Here is a 12,195-nt window from a genome sequence, read left to right on the forward strand (position 1 = left end):
CCCCAACTCCCCAATCGGCCCTGCTCTGAGCCCGACCAGGGGCTGCACCTAGGGATTGGGCCTGCCCTCTGCCACCCGGGAGCAGGCCTAAGCCAGCAGGTTGTTATCTCCTGAGGGGTCCCAGACTGCGAGAGGGCACAGGCCGGGCTGAGGGACCCCCCCCTTCCCCCCCGAGTGCACAAATTTTTGTGCACCGGGCCTCTAGTTAAATATAATAAACTATATGATAATAGACAAGTAATATTTATTGAGCCCTCACTGGTACCCAGACACTGTGCTAACTACTTCATATACCCTCGCTCATTTAACTTTTAGCAACAGTATGATACAGGTACAATAATTATCCACATTCTATGAATAAGAAAATGTAAGATGCCCAGCAGTGTGGCTCACTGGTTGAACATCAACCCATGAACCAGGAAGTCACCCTTAGATTCCCAGCTGGGGCACATGTTGAGATTGTGGGCTTGATCCCCAGGAGGGGGCGTGCAGGAGGCAGCCCATCAATGATTCTGTCTCATCACTGAAGTTTCTCTCTCTCCCTGCCTCTCTTCCTCTCTCTGAAATCAGTAATAAAAGAAAGAAAACTTAAACTTAGAGAGGTTAAGAAAATGACTAAAGTCATGCAGTTAGCAAGTAATAGAACAATCTATGAAGCTCTTTGACAATATTTCAGAGTTCTGGAAAGACTCTCCAGGTTTTACTTGATTCTGAGTCTAGAAGCACTTTCCAGTGGTGAAATAATCATTTCCTACCCTGTAATTAATGGGTCAGTGTCTCTGTTGTTAGGGTTGCTATAAAAATACCATAGCTTATAACAACAGAAATGTATTTCTCACAGTTCTAAAGGCAAAGAAGTTCAAGATCAAAGTGCAGATTTGATGTCTGGTGAGAGTCTATTTCCTATACAGTTGTTTTTGCTGTAACCTCATGCGGAGAAGGGGCAAGGGCACTAATCCCATTCATGAGAGCATCACTTTCATGACCTTATCACTGCCCAAAGGCCCTAACTCCTAAAATCATCACCTTGAGGGGCAATGTTTTAACATGAATTTTGAAAGGACATAAATATTTAAGCTATTACAATAAAATGTTCACTTTTGTGAACCCATATCATATAACTCAGATAAGAAAAGCAGCGGTACTTTGTTCTAATTGTGACCGCCACCACATGGACTGTAAGTGAAACCATAATCCAAGATTGCTTCATGATGCTCTAACATCACCATTAGTAACACTGGAGCACATGGGGAATGTAGTTGAGTTCCTTATCCCTAATATAGTATTCTAGTGAGGTTCCTTTCAACTCCACCCATTGTCTGTTCCTAAAGTTCTTGCCAAAGTGCAGATTCTGACACCCTAGGCCTGGAACAAGGCAGAGCTTCTGCAATTGAAACAAGTATCCCAGTAATGCCCAAGCTGCAGGTCAGCGTACACTTTGAGTAGAAAGTTTGAGAAAACCTGGATTCAGGCAAGGGTTAAATGATCCATTCCTTGAAGAGCAAACTGTAGTCCTGAGAAGGTGTTGGATTTAGCCATGCTATAATTTATTTGTTTTCCTAATTTGTAAATTGGGTTTAAAGATCAACTGTTCTTTAGGCTATCAAAAAAATGCCCATTATTCAAAGTCATTCTAATTTATTTACTGTAGAAAAAGTAAATGAGAATTCTATGCACAAAGGAAAAATGTCAGACCCTGGATCTTGGCTATTCTCTCCCAAGAGTTTGTCCCTCCAGGTAGAAGCAAAGGAACATCATAATTATACAGATTCAATACTCCATGAACTGGCTCAGCAAATTTTATATCTATGGGTACAATTTAATATGTAAGGCTAATTCTATCATTTGTATCTGACAAAAAAACTCACAAAGTATTTACCTCTTTCTCTCAGTGCCTCTTTCTACAGTGTATGCATCTTTCTCATAGACCCAATACCATTCAAATGGTATTTACCTGCTTATACCATTTCTTTGTATTGACATCAATGTCTTTGAAAGTGAGAGTTGCATCTTATTCAAATGTGTAACTGGGAAAACAGCATAGCTGGGTGATGATTAGTAATTATAATATTTACAACAGCAGATACTATTGACTAAATCCTTGTCTTCACCCTAGCCTCAGGCTAAATGATTAATATACATGATTTCATTTCATCCTCAAAACTATACCTCATAATAATCATTATTTGTTATACAGGGGAGAAAAACCAATCCTAATAGTGCTTGTTTTACTGATTTCTCTTTGGTATCTGAGTAGAGCTGATCACTCCTTGGATCCTGAAATGCTCTCTTTCCTGTAGAGTCTTCTCTGCTCCTTCCTCTTCTTCGGTTGCTTTTTTCTTTCCCATAAAGTGCCTTTGCTTTCTCCTACCACCTTCTAAATATAGACTTCTCCCAATGTTTGAGTGTCATTCCCTGACCTTGTCTTCATCTACTTCCTATTGCCTTCAAATCTCATTTATTCTCAAGACTTCAATGATTCTCTCCATGGAAAAAATCTTCTACAACCTCTTTCTTCTCCACTTTCTTGGTCTTGAACTCCAATCTTCCATGTCCAACTGCCTCCCAGATATCTCTGCTTGACTGTTTCTCTACCATCTCAAATATCAGAAAAAAAGAACTTTACTTTTATCTTTCCCCTAAAGCCAGTACCCTCTAAATTAACAACCTAGTTTTGGATATGGCACCACCAATTTTCCATCATTTATGCATGAATCTTTCTTTTTTTCCCCAAAATCTAATTAGCCACCCCATCAGGTGAATTCTTCCTTTAAAAATGTGTCCACATTCATACAAATCCTTATAACATCACAGTAGTAGTATCATAATTAACTTTCCCTCCATTCCTTCTCTTTTCTCACTTATCCTTACATATGTTTAAATATTTCCCCAGGACATCACTTCTCTGCTCAAAATACCTTTATGGTTTCACATTACCCAAAAGACTAACCCTTGATACTCAAAATTCTTCAACAGTCCAAATAGCCACAGGTAACTTCCTTCAGCAGAGAGTAATTTCTGGAGAGGTACCCAGCTGAGAGCAGTCAACAGCCTGCACACATTCCTAGCAGCTGAGCATGTGCATCCTCGGGTAGGGAAGAGAATGAATTGGGCAGTGCACGATAGTGTCCCATATAATAATTGACTGTCTCAGGCAAATTAGGTCAGGACTCAGTTTAAGGATTCTCTCCCAGTGAGAAGGGAATTGGCTATTACTTAAAGGTGTCATGATCTAAAACAAATGGAAATGGGAGACATGGATTTCAATCTGTAAGAAAGTAGCTAAGTGATGTGAGATGAATCACTTCAATCTCTCCAGACCTTATTTCCTCATCTATAAAACAAGGGAGTTTGACTATTCAAACAAAAAACTATCTAAACTCCTGCCATGTGCTGATGTATAGGTTTATGAATTCCTATGGCTGATCTGCACTGATTCCATGGTAGATTGACTGATTCTAATCCTATATCCATTACTTCAATCTATTACCAAGTGGTGTCAAATGCACCCTTAAAATAGTTCTCTCATATATTTTCTCTTCCTCACTGTATGGGATGCTGCTCCCATGGCTCAGTGTCATTTACATCATCTCTTGCCTAGTTATAGTAAGACTACTAAAAAGGCTATATCACCCAGCTTGGGGTCTGGCTACCTTTCACCAATCCTCCTACGTATGTACTTACACAATAATACTTCTACAATGCAAATCTGACTTTGCCATTTCTTTAAAAATATAGTTTAGCTCCCCACTGCCTACAGAATAACTATAATCCTCTGGTATGACCAATATGACTCTAATGATCTAGATATGTCTTCCTTGCTTAACTGTGACTTCATACTGCTAAATCTGAATTCTTGCACTATTATCTGTTAGCTATGTAGCAGGCAACCCATGCCATTATATTTTTATTTTGCCAAAAATATTAGAAAGTAACATATAGAGAGTCACCTAGCTCCTTTCTCCTTATAAGTGGTTGACTAGAAGTATCCAATGGAGATATATTGGGCCTCTCTATAAATTGCACATACTGCAGACTATCGGTTTTCTCTTTACTACTGGAAACAGAGTCAATAACATCTTTAAATCTAATCAGATTAGAGAGCCAATACAAGAAACCTCAGAACCAATTTAGAAAACCCATACTTAAAATATCTGTTCCTTTAGAACCACTCTCAGTACTCATATCTGTATTAAGCAGGGTCCTCCACAGAAATCATATCAGTATATTTTATAAGGAATTGTTTCACATAATCATGTAGGCTGGAAATTCAGCTGGAGATCCCAGAAATCCAGTACTGGGATTCAGTCAAAACCCAAAGGCATAAGAACCAGGAAGAGGAGATTTTTCTTTCATAAATTCCAGCTTCTTCTGCTTTTTTGTTCTTTTTAGACCCTCAATGGATTGGATGATACCCACTCACATGGGGAGAGCAACCTACTTTATTGAGTCCACTGATTCAAATACTAATTTTAACCAGAAACACCTTTACAGACACCCCAAAAATAATGTATAATCTGGGCACCCCATGGCCAATCAAAATGACATAAAATCAACCATCACAGCTGGGGAAGTTTCTTAATCTTTCAGTATCTCAGCTTCCTCATTCATAAGATGGAGATAATATCTCATAGGGTTGCTATGAGGATTCAATGTTTTAAAATATATCTAATGTGCTTCAAACCAAGACTAGCAGAATTAAGTTCTCAATAAGTGCTAGTTTTTAGTATATTTTTTTTCTAAAATGCCCTTCTCCATTATGTTTGCCTAATAACTCCTACTCAGCCTTCCTCAGCCAACATAAGTGTTCTTTTCTCTTTTAATATTTTGGTGAATATCTTAGTCATTTTCTGCAACTGCAGCTTCTTCTAAGTTACCAGGGTATCTTAAAGATACATCTATCAATATACATTAAACAGTTACTATAGTTATTTGTTTACATTTTGTGTCCCCTTATATCTAGCCTGAGCTTTTTGAGGACCAGACAGTAGAAGCTCTCAATCAATGTCTATGAAACACACTAGTCATCTGTCACTGTCATGGACCACTTGATACAAGGCATATCAATACCTCACTGGGCAGCTGCTTCTTTGGAAAGGAATTTGCTTTATCTAAGACCAGTCTGCTAGAATAGTTATGAAAGAGTCATGTGAGTAGATGCTAGGGATTCTAGTAATGAAATCCCACCAGTTTGTTATGGAAATTGAATACAATCTGCTTGCCATGGGTATTTAATGTAACATTTCACTGGATACAGGAGAAGCAATTAGGCTGCTGAAAATTGCGTTTGCGTTCCCCATAATTCAATACTGACCACTGTTAGCAGTGCAAGATGTGACAGGACTGATAATTAATTTTGCATGCAATCAGTTTAATAACTGGGGAGGTAAAAGCAATGAGGGAGAAGCAGAGGGAGGGAGAGGGATCTATATTCAGAAGTAGATCAGTTGTTACTTCCTAAGGTCTGATAATGACTTCTGCAGAGCCAGCCTCTGGGTAAGAAAACAATCCAGTCAAAAATCCAATATTGTAAATGAGTTTCCATGCTTCACATTGGGGGAAAATAAGTCATAAAGGGCAACTGTGACCATTTCTTCTCTCGTGTCTCTCTTCCTTGAGTTAAAGACTAATTGGACTTTGTTCTCATTGATAAATAAGTAAGCAGTAAGCTCTTCTAAGGCTAGTAACAAACATTGGGACCTCTTTCTCTTAGTACTTCTCCTTGAAGGAATTACTTATTTCACACACTTTGTGTGTACTCCAGTATATGTGTGTATATATGTGTGTTCTGTCTCAATAGAACCATCATAGAGGTGAGCTGCCTTGAAGGATCTCTTATCTATTCACCCTGTTTTCTATCAGATTTCAAGTCAGGGATTTTTGGAGGATTTACTGCCTTCTAAAATTATTAACAACAGTAGTAGATACTTTTGACATTGATATTAGTAAAAAAAATGGGCACAAATTACTATCAGAAAATAGAGAATAAGCAGTATGGCGGGGGAGTGATTTCACCTAAGTCTGGTGATAGATGAACTGCACTGTGGTATAGTGGAGGCATCACCAGCTATTGGACCCCTCAGTATATTTATTCCAGCTATTGTTTAGTGTACCTCCTGTTAGCTTAAAAAAAAGGTGGACTTAGAACTGTTTCTAATTAATCTTTGCATGTTGTGAAGCTAGCTCTTGGTGGGCAAAAGGCCATCAACAGATATTATTTGAAATAAGTATATTTGAGCATTAGTGAATTAGTCATCATTCAGTTGGTTGGTTAGTTTCTTTTAGAATTTGCTAGGATTTAGGAACCAATGAGGTTTTAAAAGATCCTTAGGCAATGCCTGTTCAACTCGTATGACCCTTGTCAATTACTTGTAAAAAGAGAACTCAGTGCTATGGCCAGTGTGAGCTATCTCTTTGCTACTTGAAGCTGAGAAATTGTTTGGCTAAACAAGGACAGTATCTAAGCAGCTGGCAATGTATTTTCTTTTTCGTTGTTATTGTTGTTAATCCCCATCTGAGGATATATTTTTATTGATTTGAGAGAGAGAGAAATGGAAAGAGTAAGAATGAAAAACATTGATCGGTTGCCTCCAGTACATGCCTGGACCAGATCAAACCTGCAACATTTTGGTGTACGGGACAGTGCTTCAATCAACTGAGCCTCCCGGCCAGGGTGCAATGTACTAACTAAAACTTCATCCTAAATTTGATTTTCCAAAAGTTGAGCCACTCATTCCATTGTGAAGTGTCCTGGTGTTTCCCCTGGTAGCACTCCTAACAACCCAGCAGCTGACTGTGCCCCTTTTTAAAAAAAACCCATTTTCTGGAAGAGGTTGTATCACATCTCACAGGCAAATGGCTCTCTCCAAAGGAAGAAGTTACACCATTTTCAGGCATCAACAGCTTTTAGTCCAGAACTCACAGCATAAAGAATAAATGGGCACTGTACTTGTCTTTAGCTCCAGAAAGGCTTTGAGAAATGAGTGAGCAAAAACACCAATGATTTTAGTGTAAAATAACCACTTCTTTGCCATGCTTTTTTGAGGAGAGCAACATGGCAATAACTATCATGCCTAATAAGAAAGGATATGAGTCTATTGAAAAATAAAATCTACTCAATTTTTTTTTAATTACAAAGTCAATCAACACAAATATTTGTGAAGCACCTAAAAATGCAAAATAATATACTAGACAGTGTGAAGGGAATTCCAAGAGCATCAGAAATGCTTCCTAATATTCATATTTAAATGAAGTAACATAGGTCTAAAGCCCAGTGCTGTAGAGCATGGTATATCAACAAATGTTACTTCCTCTCCCATTCTTCTTTTTTCATCCTTTCCCATTTTACATTTAATTGGAAAAAAGGCCATAAATATGTGAACTGTTAAATACCACTATAAAATTTAAATAGTTATGCAAATGATTCACATGTTAATTACCTAATACAGCCACCTGAAGTTTATTAAGTACTTCACAGTACTTGCTAATAAACCCAGATAAAAATATGCTTCTGTAAGAAGTTGTTAAGGTGTACTGCATACCATTTTTTTTAAAGTATTGTTTTGGTTTTTCCATTTTTTGGGTATCAAGATCTTGACTCTCACAATTAGGTCATGCCTACAACATCAGCATAATGTATGTAACAAAATTTGTGATTTCTGAGTTTAATTTCAAAATTTCTCTACACAGTAAGCTCCATGAAGTTAAATAGCATGTCTGGATTATTCACCTGCCATCCATACTGCCAGCAAGGTAGCTGGAATACAGAATGTCCAATCAATATTTGATGACTATATGAATCAATGAAAATCAATTGAATCCACACTAAGAAGGACAAAACTATTACCATTTACTCTACATTGTAATATACAGGAATCAATAAGGGGTGCCAGGTGAATTATCAGTCTCTAGTTCCTGCTCATTAAGGATCTAGTGATAGTCCCTAACTAGTACAGTCAGAGTTGATTTTTCATTTTGTTTTGTTTTATTTTTTTCATTGCATGTGGTGGATTTTCTGTTCTGCTTCAAAATCTTATTATAAATATTATCCTTTCCTTCTATATATTACCAAAGTGGTATCTCTGTTTAGATATTTATCAACCTATTAATTGATTTCTCCCCACAACTGCTATCCAATAGGCTCATATAAAGGACCTATTTTCTGAAGGGATCTACATTCTGGTCTTGTGGTTGTAGCAAGAAGACTTCGGCTTCTTTCAGTGGGATGAGTTACTTCCAGTTTGGAAATCAGCCGATAATGGTTTCCCCATTTGCACATCCCTGGAACACCCATCATTACTCTTTTGAGCAACTCTTTTGGTCCAGTATTATGTGGCAGACATTTTCTCATACAAACTCACCACACTGAAACACAGTGAAGGAGACCTAGAGGTTGAACTATGTGAATAAATATGTGAATGAGAAAGATCAAGAACTAGAACCTGAGTCTTCTAATTTGCAGTTCAATTTTCTTTTCACTACAATTCATTGCCTCTCTTTGAGGAACTGAGTCAATAAAAATTATGGTGCTATTTAAGAAAGAGATCATTGTGAACTCAATCATATCAGAGAACATTTTGAAGCATATGGGTCCCAGAATTGGGTCTTAAAATATGAGGCCTAAATTGGAAATGGCTGATCAATAAATACCTTTTATCAATGCAGTCCCTGACATTTTTACATAAAGTATTTTTAAATGCATATGAAGTAAAAACAATTAACAAATAAAAAGAGGTGTTTTTCAGTTTACATGTATTTGGAATTGTGTCCCATTTCTATTTGGCACTTTTATTCATTAACATATTGCCCCATGACATAGGAAACCAGGGGTGCCCCGGGCACCATCCAATTCCAGGCAGGTTAGCAGCTGAGCAAATACCATCAAAAACTTATGGGTATCAGATTCCAATCCCTATCCACAGAAAGCCTCTGTTTATCACCACTACCAGATGGGAATACAATGAAGATATAGAGAGCTCTAGAAGGAGAAGTCTATGTATACTTTAATTTTTATTTATTTTTAAGTTAAGAAGGAAAAGATGATCGGTATCAATGTCTATCAAGGCCAGAGAAATCAGTTCATCATATCCAATACTCTTGCCAGTGTTGCCAACCCTTTCTCTCTCTACCACTCAATTGTCACCAATCCAAATCTAATCCTAAAATTTCACAGCTTTATATAAATAGGAGGGAGGACAACACAGATTGCGATTTTGCCCCAAAGACACCAAATTCTCTAACTGTCCTCTCTACCATTACTTCCTCCAGAAAAAAAATATATTGGTTGTAAAAATTTTGAACCTTGTTGTTGCCAGAATCCTTTATTGTATCTAGCAGTAATTTTATAGCAAATGTCAAGACAAAAATAAGAGCACTGAGTTTAAAGAAGGAGGAAAGTAAAAAGATCCAGGGATATTTATGAATGAAATCAGTTGTCAATAGCAGTAAAATATAATCAGAGTGATCCCCTGGGAAGTAAGGGGGGATTACAGGATCTAAGAGCCTACTATACTATAAAAAGGGGTTTTGTGGATTAAATCTACATACATGGCTCAAACTGTTATTTTCCCTTTGGTCTTAAAAAGTTTATTCTCTTTGCCTGAGTTACCTACATTCTATTTTTACCCACCAGAAAATATGTATTCCTGGAAAAAAAGTTACTTTCAACCGTGGTGGCTTCTAAAGTTATGCTTTGCCAAAATAACTAGAATATTGGACATGCAGTCTCCTCTATCTCTCTGGGATTGAGAAACCACACACTGGTGAATATTTAATTATTTCCAAGTAATAGAAGTGTGAATTACAGGCTAGCAGGAAAGCTGTCTTTGTTACTACTCCAGTGTTTTTTTGTCTGAAAGGACTATTTATTCACCATTAATAAATATAATAAACCTTTTACATCAATGATTTTAGAAAATAATGTATGTATATGAGATGTATGTAAATGTTGCTTCTGAATTCTGTTGTCTCCATCACTTACATGGATAGCTTTCAAATGTGTTTGATTGCTAAGTCCAAACATAGATATATTTTATTGTGACAAATACACATGCACAAATGCAAGTGAGTATATGCACACATACATATAAACACATCCATGCACAACTTTAACAAAAGTTTCATAAAGAATATTCACTCTTGCCCTAACTGAAGGGTCCCAGGTTCAATTCTGGTCAAGGGCATGTACCTTGGTTGCGGGCACATCCCCAGTTGGGGGTGTGCAGGAGGCAGCTGATCGATGTTTCTCTCTCATTGATGTTTCTAACTCTCTATCCCTCTCCCTTCTTCTCTGTAAAAAATCAATAAAATCTATTTTGAAAAAAAGAATATTCACTCTTTTGTCAAAGCAAATTCACCAAACTGGATTACTTCTAGCAGCAAAAATTGTCATATGCATCTATAACATAACTGCTTCTGCTAAAATCCCCTTCCTCATTGTTTTCTCTAACGCTCCATAACAGTGGATCCATTATGCCACAATGCTCTGAGAACACTGGCACATACATATTTTAAGCATTTATTTTCCCTACTGCACTGCATTCCTTGGAAACTATGACTTTGAATTTAACATCTTGTCATTCCTAATAATCAGAATATTATATGGCACATAATAGATGCTCAATAAATAGTTGCTAGCAATCCATTCATTGAAAAGCCCAACATGAACAGAAAAAATATCAACAGAAATGTAAAAGCTCATGGGAGAATTATCCTACTTTGTAAAAGTCAAATTTATGCAGAGACTTATTAGAGAACAATGTAATTGTGATCCAACAAGATGGTCCATCCTAATTGAAATGAGTCAGGTTACTATCACTGTTCCTACTTTTGCCTGTCCGGACAATGCCAGCAGCTTCTGGTGACCATATGTTACATAAATAGCCTGTGTTGAAATAATCAGAAATGATTGCATGAATGTGGTATACTTGGAATATCACCTATTGACTGTGAACCTCACAGCTACTTCTAACTAGTGAGTCCTTACTCTCAAATGTCCATTGTTATTTTTTAAACAAGGAATAAGTAATTTAATTTTATTTTGTTGGCCTTCACGGTAATTGAGTGTGTACTGGGAAAAAAGAAGGGAGAAGATTGAAGAGGTGGAACGGTTGTGCATTTCATCATGAAGATTTATCTGGAGGGAAAAAAAAAGACATTTGCTAATTTCCCTCCTGAGTGAGTTTTGGAGGTTTTCCAATGTGCACACAGAGAGCCTCATTAGCTAATTCCAGAGCAGACAACAGCTACAGAGCTGCAACCTTGAGTTCAGGCCTCTTCTACTATGGCAATCATGGCACCCCTCCATCATTCTGGCACCATTAACCAAGAACTTGACAGTGTGCATCCTCTGATATACCCTTTGATCCATCTCTTTAGTTAACAAATGGCCATTTATCTCCCACTCCTATTCCGGCCAACCAGGGAGGGCAGCCTGGGCACACAAAGGGTATGGTGCCAACGAAGATGCCCATCAGAGCTATGCAATATCTTGACACCATATGCAAAGACGGAAGGATCAAGTTGAGCCAAATAAGCCCAAAGGGGGATCCTGTGCGGGTCCTGGGACTCCTTTTCTAAGACCATTTAGTGATATGCAGGATGATGGGTAAGAAAATGATCATGTTATCCATGTTTTTGTTGAAAGTACTGTCTGAAAGAATGTTCTTAAGAGTTCAGCCTGACATAGGTCCAGGTATCTCCTTGAAGACAGAGTACCTAGATGATTATCAAGGCTGGAGTCAAGGTGACTGACTACAAAGGGAACAGTGGACTGAACCCTTCCCACATACAAGTGGGCCCCTTGTCACCCACATGGCTTGTTGATGATACTTCAGTAGAAAGGCGTAGTCTTCATCAGACCACAAGGACAGATTACATCATATTATGTTTTTAAGGATAAAGTAAAGAAAGAGCCTCTGCTATCTACACTAATAAAAGAGAAACATGGTAATTAGTGTACAACCGCTACCCTTCCCATTGGCTAATCAGTGAGTATATGCAAATTAACTGTCAGCCAAGATGGCGGCCGGCAGCCAGGCACTGAAGCGAGCACGAGGCTTGCTTGCTGAAGACTCCAACGTTCCCTGCCTCACTTGCCTGCCTCTCATCTGCAAGTCTAAGCAACTATATACTATGTTGCAAATAAGAAGGTAAACAAAACCCCAGAAAACAGCCGGACTGAAACCCAGCCGGACC

At 37.9% G+C, this 12,195-nt stretch overlaps 1 protein-coding gene across 31 annotated transcripts in view; it reads right to left on the reverse strand.

Moving 5' to 3' along the window:
- Positions 1–12,195, reverse strand: part of NRXN3 (neurexin 3) — a 1,562,383-nt gene that overhangs the window by 226,365 nt on the left and 1,323,823 nt on the right. The window lies entirely within an intron of this gene.

This window comes from Myotis brandtii, unplaced genomic scaffold (assembly GCF_000412655.1).
Source record: "Myotis brandtii unplaced genomic scaffold, ASM41265v1 scaffold132, whole genome shotgun sequence".
NCBI lineage: Eukaryota > Metazoa > Chordata > Mammalia > Chiroptera > Vespertilionidae > Myotis > Myotis brandtii.